This window comes from Pinus tabuliformis, chromosome Q (assembly GCF_031772625.1).
Source record: "Pinus tabuliformis cultivar Carrire ecotype Pingquan chromosome Q, CPIR1, whole genome shotgun sequence".
In the NCBI taxonomy this organism is placed as follows: domain Eukaryota; kingdom Viridiplantae; phylum Streptophyta; class Pinopsida; order Pinales; family Pinaceae; genus Pinus; species Pinus tabuliformis.
In genome coordinates this window covers 1,353,873,164-1,353,885,404 of record NC_142296.1, presented here as the reverse complement: position 1 = coordinate 1,353,885,404, position 12,241 = coordinate 1,353,873,164, and positions in this window count along the sequence as shown.

The following is a 12,241-nucleotide window of genomic DNA, read 5'->3' as shown; positions in this document are numbered from 1 at the left end:
ATCTCCTTCTGACCATCCTCCATAATGCCAACAATGCATTATATGCTCCCCCTCAACCTGTACCATCAATCAGAAAAGGTTCATCAATAAGATGATGCATCAACAACCCCCAGCTTTTGCCTGAGGTATTCAAAAGTGTCCCTGGGCAATGGTTTGGTGAGAATATCAGCAACTTGTTCCTTAGAAGGAACATACTCCAACTTGACCTTCTATTCAAGTACTTGTTCCCGGAGAAAATGGTACTTGATTGGTATGTGCTTGGTTTTTGAATGCATAACTGGATTCTTTGAGATGCTGATTGCACTTGTGTTATCACATAAGATGGGGATAGGTGGTGTAAAAGTGATTTGAAAATCCTGCAAAGTCTGCATCATCCAAAGGAGTTGAGTGCAACAGGATGCAGCAGCAACATATTCTGCTTCAGCTGTAGACAAGGCAATCGAACTCTGTTTCTTGTTGAACCAAGATACCAGTCTGGAACCCATAAAGAACGCACCACCACTTGTGCTTTTCCTGTCATCCACGCTTCCGGCCCAATCTGCATCTGTATAAGCATGAAGTGTAAGATCTGTATCTCTAGGATACCATAAGCCATAATTTTGAGTCCCTTGAAGATATTTGAAAATTCTCTTCACTGCCTGAAGATGAGTCTCCTTCGGATTTGCCTGAAATCTTCCAACTATTCCAACTGCATGCATGATGTCCGGTCGGGTACCTGTCAAATAAAGTAAACTTCCAATCATAGATCTGTACGTTGGTTGATGTACTGCTGCAGATTCATCATTTGCACTGAGGCTACATCCTGTGACCATGGGTGTACATACTGGTTTTGCATCTTCCATACCATATTTCTTCAAAATCTGTTTGAGATACTTGGTTTGAGATAAAAAGATTCCTCCTTCTTTTTGTTGGATTTGCAAACCAAGGAAATATGTCAGTTCTCCTAGCAAGGACATTTCAAATTCTTTCTGCATGACTAAGGCAAAGCTTTGACTCATAGCTTCTTCATTGCTCCCAAAAATAATGTCATCTACATACACAACAAGTATTAGCAATTTGTCATTTTCAACTTTTATATAAAGATTGCTATCTGCCGATCCTTTTGAAAAGCCTTGTTGATGAAGATATTTGTCCAAACGGTAGTACCAAGCCCTTGGAGCTTGTTTGAGACCATAGAGAGCCTTTTTCAATCTGCATACAAGATTTGGATCATTTCCAAGAATGAACCCATCTGGCTATTCAATGTACACTTCTTCTTCCAAGTCTCCATTCAGAAAGGCTGATTTCATGTCCATTTGAAATACTTTGAAGTTTTGAAAACTTGAGAGAGCAAGGAACATTCGGATGGCCTCAAGTCTTGCAACAGGAGCAAAGGTTTCTTCAAAGTCTATTCCTTCTTGCTGCGCATATCCTTTACACACAAGTCTGGCTTTGTTTCTAATTACTTCTCCATTTTCATTAAATTTTTTTTTGAAGACCCATTTTGTCCCGATAACATTCTTATCTTTTGGTCTAGGAACCATCTCCCAAGTGTTGTTCTTTTCGATCTGCTCAAGTTCTTCATCCATTGCTTTCACCCAACATTCATCTTTGCATGCCTCTTTCACATTTTGTGGTTCAGTAGAGGAGAGTAATGCCAAATAGCTTGAAGCTTCTGCAACTGTTCTTCTTGTTTGTACACCTGCTTCTTTCTGCCCCATAATCTGAGATTCTGGATGATTCTTCTGAACATATCTGGATGGAGTCTTTTCTTCTATTCTTGTTTGCTCCTCTGGTTCTTCTTGAGGTTCTTCTTGAGGTTCTTCTTGAGGTTCTTCTTCTTCATCATTCTGTCGTTGGGGGTAGCCTTCATCTTCTTCGATGTCTTCATGATGTACTTGCCTAGGAATGTATCCCTTCTCATCAACCACTACATCAATGGTGTCAACAATTCTGCCAAGTCTTTTATTGTAGCATTTGTATGCTTTGCTATGTGGAGAGTAACCAAGAAGAATGCCTTCATCTGCTCTAGGTTCAAGTTTGCCAAGCTGCTCATCCGTATTTTTGATATAGCATTTGCTCCCAAAGATTTTGAAGTGCTTTACCGAAGGAGTCCTACCACTCCAGAGCTCATGAGGAGTTTGAGTGCTGTTCACCTGGACATTTGTTTTGTTGAGAATAACAACCGCAGCATGTGCAGCTTCACCCCAGAAAGTTGCGGGAGTTCCTGACTCATCAAGCATAGCACGAGCCATTTGTTGGACTGTTCTGTTCATCCTTTCCACAACTCCATTTTGCTGAGGAGTTCTTGCTGTAGAGAATTCTCTTCTTATCCCATGTTCTTCACAGAAATCGAAAAATTCATTTGAAAAAAATTCCCCACCTCTATCGGATCTGAGGCACTTAATTTTGTGACCTGATTCATTTTCAACCAAGGCTTTGAAGGATTTGAATTTTTCGAATGCTTCATCTTTGTGCTTCATAAGTCCTAACCAGACAAACCTGGAGAAATCGTCAATGAATAATATCAAGTATTCTTCTCCTCGAGGTGTTCTTTTCCTGAAAGGACCACATGTATCTGTATGAACTAGCTCAAGAGGCATGCTAGCTGATCCTTCTTTCTCTGGAAAGTTAGTTCTGGTTTGTTTTCCAAACTGACATGATTTGCATATGGTGTTGTCAGGAATTTTGATATCTGGAAGATCGCGAACTGCCTGATATTTGCATGCTTTCCTTATTTGTGAAAAGCTTAGATGTCCCAACCTCTGATGCCATAACCAGTGCTCATCATCCTTGCTCAGATAGCATTGTTGTTGTCTTTCTTCAAATATGTACAGATTATTTGGAGTTCTTTTGCCTTTGATCACTGTTTTACCTGTATCAAGATCACGAACAAGACATCCATTTGATCTGAATATAACCTCGGTTCTTTGATCACACATCTGGCTGACACTTAGAAGATTATGCTTCAATCCATCAACATACAAAACATTTCCAGCCTTGACCTTTTCTTTTAACTGAGCAATGCCTTTTCCTTTTATAGTTGCAGGAGTATCATTTCCAAAAGAGACTTTCTTTCCCTTTTCTAGAGTAGAATAAGACTCAAGTTTTTCTTTATCACCTGTCATATGCTTCGAACATCCACTGTCAATGTACCATAGATTTTCCTGTCCCTCTGCATAAAATGCTATCCCACATCTTTCTGTTTGAGGTTCCTTTATTCTCCATGTTTTGGTGCTTGAGGCTTGTTCCTTTTTCTGCTGAAACCTGCTCCTGCATTCAGAGTCTTCATGACCAAAGTTATTGCAAATAGAACATTCAACTTCATTTTCAAGAACCGAAAAGTTGTTATAGGTCCTTTTTGTAATCCCCGTCATACTTCTTTGTTTTTGAGCTTCCCTAGTCATGATCGTTTTATATGCAACACATTGAGCTGCTTTGTGACCAAAGTTATGGCAAGAAAAGCATTGTCCATTGAAGAAACTTCTGCGGTTATTGAATCTACCAGCCAACTGATTGTAATTTCTATTTCCATCTATTCTTGAACCAAATTGAGAAGATTTTATCTGTGGTTGGTTGTAGCTTTTGTTCACCCTCAAGTTGGATTGCCCCTGATAGTTTCTGTTTGTAATTCGTCCCTGCTTTTCCTGATGATCTTCATTGTTCTTTTGCTCATTTCTTCTTGCTGCATCAAGATAACTTTTTGAGGTGGATGCTTGAGAAGTTTCTCCATTATAACCCAGACCTGTCTTGTTTAGTGGAGACCGCTGCACATTGATAATCTCATCCAAAGTTTCAGATCCTTTGGCAAACTTGAGATTAATAGCTTTTGTTTTCTCAATCTCTTTTCTAAGACCAACAATTTCACCTTCTAATTTTTCAAGATGTTTTTCCTTTTCATCAATTTGAAATTGTAGAGTATCAATGATCATGTTCTTTTCTTCTATGCATCTCTTGAGTCTAGTAATTTCATCATAAAGTTTATCCACATCTATAGCATCCATATAATCATCATCTTCAAATGCCATTAACAACTTATATTCATTACCTTGTTCATCTTCATCACTGTTTGATAGACCATCACTATCTTCATGAGTGTAGTAGCTTTTCTTATTTGTGTTCTGTTTCTTGTTCCATCTAGCAGGTTCCTTTCCTTTATCCTTATAAGGACATTTTGCAGCATAATGACCTACTCTTCCACAAGCAAAGCATTTAAAAGGTAACTTACCTCTAAACCTTCCAGAACCCCTTAGAAGATTTCTGACAAAATTTGATTCTTCTTCCTCTTCTTCCGGGACATGGCTTGCTTCATAATAATCTCCTTTGCATGATGCTTTGAAAGCAGCTTCTCTTCTGTCTGATGGAACTCCCTTTCTCATTTCATAAGCAGTTAGAATTCCATGTAGCTGAGACATAGTAAGAATTCGAAGATTTTCCTTTTCTTCTATTGCAGATACTTTAGATTCAAACTTGGGGGACAATGATCTTAGGACCTTTTCAACCACAATAGCCTCTTTTATTTCTTCACCCAAATTCTTCATACAATTAACAACCTCATCTACCCGAAGGAAATAGTTAGCCACACATTCATCATTATACATTTTGAGAGTCTCATACTGAATTCTGAGAGTTTGAAGTTTAGCACTTTTTACCTGTTCATCTCCTTCATAGCTCGTAACAATTTTGTCCCATATCTCTTTTGCGGATTTATAGTGCATTACCTTCATGAATTCTGATTGAGATATACATCCTAATAGAGTATTGACTGCTTTCGCATTTGTTTCATACTTCCTTTTCTCGGCTGCATCTGTAGGAGTAGCTGAAGGAAAGGCATAGCCTGTCTCTACGATGTCCCAAACTTCTGTACCAAGAGATTGAAGGTAGGCAGTAACTCTTACCTTCCAATAATTGAAGTTTGTCCCATCAAAAACCGGTGGCCTGATTGATGCTTCTCTCTCGTAGTTGCTCATGATGAACGATCTACCTTCAAGCGATCAAGCTTCTCTGAAGGACCTGCTCTGATTCCAATTGTTGGAAATAATACTGAGAGGGGGGGTGAATCAGTATTATACAATTCTTTTAATAAATCTTCTTTGTTTGTTCTTCGAATTATTTTTGCATGTCAGTACCATAAAATAATGAGCATGAACAAAAGAAAACAGATAGTCACACCAAAGAACACAAGATGTAAGGTGGAAACCCAATGTGGGTGAAAACCACCTGCTGCAATATGTCTCTATCTTCTTTCAAATTAGAAACTCCTTTTACAATGGTTTTGTACTGGTGCAGTCCTTTACCAGTACGCAGGCTGCAACCTGCAGAGAGCTACAACTCTCTCTCGTTTTCCAGTCTCTCCTGGAAGGGAGCTACAACCCCCTACTTCTTTTCATAAAGCATCAAATGATCATCAAGTACATAAAGGTTACAGTCCACTACAGTTATCAGATCAGCAATAACAGAACTAACCCAGAACACCTTATCAACAGAAAAATTCAATCAACAGAACATTTTAAGACAGGGACGCAGTTTTCCCTTCTGTGGCCTGCGTGCCCACGCACTGTTCCTTCAACCGCACTGCGTACTATTACTGCAGGGACGCACCCAAAAATACTATCGCGCCGCGTACTTTTACTATGCGGACGCACCTGAACCTTAGTCGCTCTGCGTACCGACGCAGCTCTCCTTCTTCTGCTCTGCGTACCGACGCAGGTCTCCTGTGTCTGCTCTGCGTACCGACGCAGATCTCCTGTTTCTGCACTGCGTACCGACGCAGATCTCCTGTTTCTGCACTGCGTACCCCGGGCATAGATGATTTCAAGACTTTAGAAGTAACCCAGACAGTCAGATCTACAGATCTGAACATGTGCCGAAGAGATCTCGGTCCATCAGTAGATTTGCCTTGTTTAGATCTAGACCAGATCTAGCCCTCATATGATATTCAACCAAAAACATGCTCAAGCCAAATGATCTCCTTTGCTTTATATAGGAAAGCTCTTCCTTAAAACATGGATCAATACCACGAGCCGACACCATAACAACCCAATACCATCGGCTAAATACCAAGAGTAAAACATAAGAAAACCCCACATGTGAATTTCTTTGCCTTGAAATGTGTGCACTGGGGGGACGCACCTCCTGAACAGCTGGCCTGCGTATCTGGACGTGGTCCCTGCATGGTGTACCTGCGGGTACGCACTTTCTGAACTGATTTCCTGCGTACTTCTTAATTTTCAACAAATTGAGAGCCTAGCCACAGGAGTTGCCATCAAGTACAACATCTGTAACATGTAGCCATACCAGAAACATAATGCCAACACTATTATTCCTCAACAAAAGATTTTGGCAGGCTTCATAAGCCTCCTTGAAATCTGCATCTGTCTGATACAAGTCTGTCAGGTGCTCGAAACCCAATACTTGTATCGTACTCTCCTGTAAGAGCAAAGCTCTTCTTCTCAATGCATCTGCTACCTTGTTGGCCTGTCCACTGATATGCTTCAAGACAAACATGAAACTCTGCAAGTACTCAACCCATTTTGCATGCTTGTGGTTCAGCTTATGTTGCTGCATAATGTACTGTAATGTAGAATTATCAAAAAACAAAACAAATTCATTCCCCAGCAAATAGTGTCTCCAATCAATGCTTGGACGACAACATAGAACTCCTTGTCATAAGATGAGTACTTCTGCCTGCTTTCGTTCAGTTTTTTGCTAAAATAAGCAATAGGTTTTTCTTCCTGTCTGAGTACGGCCCCAATGGCTGTACCACTAGCATCATAACGAACCTGAAAAAGCTTGCTAAAATCTGGCATTCTCAGGATTGGTCTCTTAGTAATCTTCTACTTCAGTAGTTAAAAGTTTTTCTTTGTTGCCTCAGTCCAACGAAAAGGCTGACTTGCCTTTTTTAAAGTATCCAACATAGGTGCACAGATCTCACTAAAATTTCTTATAAACTTATGATGAAAACTTGCCAACCCATGAAAACTACGTACCTCAAACAAACTTTTTGGGGATGGCTAGCTAATGATTGCTGTAATATTCTCTGGGTCCATCTTTAGCTCATTTTTTGCAATAAAAAAACCCAAATAAACCAATTCCCTTTGAAGAAAAGAACATTTTTTTAGATTTATCAACAACTTGTTTTGCTGCAACTTCTCCAGTACACTTCGAAGGTGTCGAAAATGTTCTTCTCTGGTTTTGCTGAAAATCAGTATATCATCAAGATATACAATCACGAACTTCCCGATGAATTCTTTCAACATCTCATTCATCAAACGCATAAAGGTACTAGGGGCATTACTCAATCCAAATGGCATTACCAGCCACTCATACAGTCCTTCATTGGTTTTGAAGGTTGTCTTCCATTCGTCCCCTTCCCTGATTCGAATCTGGTGGTAACCACTCTTCAGATCAATTTTCGAGAAATATGCTGCCCTGCTCAAACAGTCCATCATGTCATCCATCTGTGGTAATGGAAACTTGTACCTGATGGTAATCTTATTGATGGCTCTTGAATCTATGCACATCCACCACTCTCCTCCTTTCTTGGGAGCTAAAACTGTTGGGACTGTGCAGGGACTTAGACTCTCCCTTATCAACCCCTTATCCAGCAATTCCTGTACCTGTTTTCTAATCTCCTCATTGTCTTTAGGACTCATTCAGTACGCTGCCTTATTCGGAAAACTAGCTCCAGGTATAAAGTCTATGTGATGACTGATACTTCTCTTAGGAGGCAATTTATCTGGTAAATCGTCCACTACAATGTCGCTGAATTCCTGCAACATTTTCTGAATTTCTGTAGGTAAATCAGAAATTTTTGTGTGCAACAACACTATTCTTGGCCTTCTCACAACAACATAGTTCACTTCATCATCTTCAGTCTGCTTTAAAAACTATTTTCCACCCATTAATAACACTTTTTTTCTGCTACTTCCTCCTCTTTGATGGGTACAAGCGTGTGCTTATTCCCATCCTTGACAAACTTGTAACAGTTTTTCTTTCCATCATGAACTACCTTCCTGTCATACTGCCATGGCCTCGCTAGCAGTATATGAAATACGTCCATAGGCATAACATCACAAATAACCTTGTCCTTATACCTACCAATATGGAACTCAACTTCACACTGTTCGTCAACCAACAACTGATGGCTTTTTTGCAACCATGACACCTTATAGGGAGTGGGGTGCTTCAACCACTTCAAACCCAACTTCTCCACCATCTCTATGGAAACCAAGTTATCTATACTCCCACTGTCGATAATCAACTTGTAGAATTTTCCGTGTGACTTACAAACTATCCGGAATAATGCCTTCTTTTGAGTTTGTTGAGTTGTCTCCTTTGCTAGCTTCATTTGTACTTTATTCAAAACTAAGGCTTCCCCTATTTTCGGCACATTCTCTACTTCCTGGGGTGGTGCCTCTGCTTCCTCTGGCTGTGTGACATATGCTCCTCTTTAACCAACTTGTTCCCCTTCAGGACACTCAAAAGACCTGTGCCCCCACTTGTGGCACTTGTAGCACTGGTAGGCAGCTCCTCTACCTCTTCCATTTCCCCTTCCTCGCTAACATGACCTTCCTCCTCTAGTGTTATCTCCTTTTTTTGTTGTCCCTGAAGTCTTGGAACTGTTGCCTTCTTCACTATTGTTGGCAGTTTTCCCTCTACCATAGGATTTTCCTCTCCCTCTGCTAGTTCCTCGTCCTCTCCTGGCATTCTATTTTCTTGTGATCTTCTCCTCTGCCTTCATGGCACTTTGGTATGCTTATTTTATGTTCCTTGGGGAGAGAATGCTTATCTCATCCAATATTTCTAGCCTTAGGCCATTCACATACCTTGCTATTTTTTTGGGGCTTCTTCCATGTACCTAGCTCTCAAATTCATTTAGTAGAATTCTTCAGTATATTATTTCATCGTCATTCCTTTCTGCTTCAAATTTTGCACTTTTCGATGCAGAGCAATCTGGTAATCTTTGGGCAAAAATCTACCCTTCATCTTGGCTACCATTCTTGGCCATTTCCTAATTGGTAACTTATTCATCCTCCTTCTTTCTGCTTGGACACTGTCCCACCACAAAGTTGCGTGTCCTTTCAACTTGTCTTCACATTCGAAATACTTGTCCAACTCGCTAATCTAGTCTAACAGTACTTCTACGGAAAAGCTGCCATCGTAATTCTGAATCTCTGGTTTTGGCTTGCTGCTAGCCAACAAGACTGACCTCAATAACTTGATTTCAGGTCCTTCGTCATCCGATCCATCTGTCGCAACTACAGCTTCTTCTTTGCTATCATCTCCTACTTCTGAATCCCTTCTCCTTCTTGCTTCGACTACCTCCAACTCGGCACTAAGGATCCTAATCTCTTCCCGTAATCCTTCCTCTACTACTCTCCGAGCACCTCTCCCACAACCTTGTCTTCCAACTTCCATTTATTATGAAAACTCAAACCTGGCTCTGATACCAAAATTTGATGGGTCCAGCCCTTTGAAACTTTACGACTTAATAAAGGATTAATATGATGATTAATGTGGTGATTATATGGATGGATTACCTGACGATTACACGATATATATTTTTCATGGACGATTGATTGTGTAGTGCTTGGAAATTATTATGATCAAACACTTGTCCTATTCTCGTGGTGTGCACTCTGCCTTGGGTTTACTCTATCGCTCTCCGATCATCTGGCATTTGGTTTGTTCACTACTATCTGAGAGGGTTTCTTGACTGTTCCTTTGTGTCTGTGGTTTGTTTGGCTCGATGGCTTTGGCTTCAGCCTCTACTCTGGTCGTTGGTTCTGTCGGTGGTCTTGAGCCCTACCTGGCTCTGCTGTCTGGTCCTCGTTTACACAGTGCTTCTATGCGTGCCTTTAGCTCTAAAGATGGGTTTGAAGGACTCAAGTTTTGGCCCTCTATGGTCTGCTACAGGGCTTCTCTATTGTTTGGTTCTCGTGGAGGATTTTTGTAGCCACTATTTCATTTACGCACTTGTGATCATGTTTTTGTCTTTCTTTGTTGAGTCTTTCTGTTGATTAACTGTTATTTGTCTACAAATGCACCAGGTTGCCGCCGTCAAGGGTCTCAGCGTTCGGCTTCAGCTTCTTTGCAAATGGTGGTAATTCCTCCCTCCATGATTTACTTGCTCAGTTGCTTTTTCTGTGTCTCTAAGGGTCTCGCTCCTGTGTGAGCAGGGTCCCTTTGGTGGTTGGCGACCAGTTGAGACTCTTCTTCGAGTCCAATGCTACCTTCCAGGTATGTCACTGTGTTTGCAAACCTTGACTTAGTTACATTTTTATTTTGAGTTTCTACATCCTCTGGTAGTTAATGCACTTGATGTTCTGCTCTTGCAGGTGGCACGTTGGTGCTTCAGGTGTGGTTTGTAGCTCTTATTCAACAATCCTGTTGCTACTGACCCAAACTGGTAGGGTCTTATCCTACTTTTTCTTGTGGGTGTCTAGGGTTTTTGTTTAGTTGAGCTTCAGCTCTCTCTCTATTGTTAGGTCGACTCTGTCGATGGGTTAATTTTGTTTTGGCATGAAAGCCCACTGGTTGTAACGGGTTTGACACTGTGTGCGGTCATGACTCTGATTTTTTTTTTTTTCAAACGAGTATGGATTGGTTCTGGTCTTCGCCCTTACAGTTATTCTCTGGTTAACGCCATTGGGTTTTGAGTCCGGTGTATTTATCAAAATGAGCAATGTAATTATCTACTTCTGGAATTGTTTGACTATTACAAATATTTGCATAACTGCTACTTAATGATGTTCTGTAGAAAACAAACTCAGTGTTTCAATGGATATGTTACCTGGTAATTATTGTATTAGTTGTACGCTTGCATGGACTCTTCTGGTTGTTCCGGTGACTGTCTTTATTTAAACGCACAGTATAATCTGGTAGTTGTAGGCAAACTTTTGTTCTTCTTTGTGACTTCGTTCATGGGTTCACTGTGTTTAAACCCACTTGTTCTCGGTCTGGTCGAATTTGTCTCTCTTCTTATGCCTATAACAAAACACTATTTCACCCGTCCCTAACACTATATTTCTTTAATGCATCTAATGCTGTTATGTAACTAGAAAAGAAAAACAAACAAAGTAACCTATGAAACAAGCATGTTCGTTTTTGCTCACCCTCAGCTGGATGCTCCTGCATCACTAAGTGACATGAAAAAAAGGTTCATACAATTGGACCTTGCATCCCTTATCAATCTTTGTTTAGACCACGTTTACCTATGTAGAGTTGAACTTATCGTAGGTACCATCCCATGAACACCACCAATACACCATGGATATATTGGGGGGGGTTAAGTGACATGCACAGGATGCTAGGGAAATCCTACCATGAATTTCAATAGTGTCATGCATAGGAAGTAGCCAAACATAGAGAAATATTTGGTTCAATTAAGGAACTTTGCATGCAAGTATGTATAGGGGATGTCCCAACAAAAATTCCAGTGCCTAGAAAGCCCACTCACATCAAAGGGATTGTTATGTATTTGTAAGCACAAACCCTTGAGATGCAATAGAAGTTGAAGGCCACACTAATGCTCGCATAGTTGGAGCTTAATAGAAGCTTGGAAAAGTCAAGAAGTTATTCAATCAAGCCAAGGTGAAATTTGAAAGGTTTCTTGCTTTGGTGGACCAAGATTTTGTGATATGGATGTAATTTCATAATTCTCCCAATATCCCCATGCTAAAGGAATAGGTTCACTAATTGGAGGTGTAACTCAAGGAAAAGAGAAATTCAATTTTAGGCCTATCCCTAACCACTCAAAAGGAAATCATGACCAACATATCTACCCTTACATTCCAAATAGCAACTACCCAAAATGAATATTGGATGCTCTCTAAGGTAGTCCTCGATGCTTAAGAAAAGGCATAACATCAGTATTTTGCACTCATCAACATCTAAGCTAACACAAACTAGGTGATCCAATTAGGTGACATGCCGAATGCAACCAAGGGGACTCCCACAATCAAAGTAATTGATATAATTCATTATGATCTCCAATTACCAGAATCATCATTTCACAAGCTAGATTCAAGATTCAAGAGTTTTTTTAAGTAGATCCTTACTGAATTTCCATTAGTCACACTTTTGTTTTCTTATGCAAAACCCCTAGATTGAGGATTGGCTAGATATCAATGTTAAGGGATTGTTAATAGTAGCGGATGAAAATTTTATAGATATACACAAGGGATGAGAATGAAAGAATTATATTTTACGAAAAGGGATGTGGTGCCAAACATAGGGTTGACACTACATAAAAAAAACA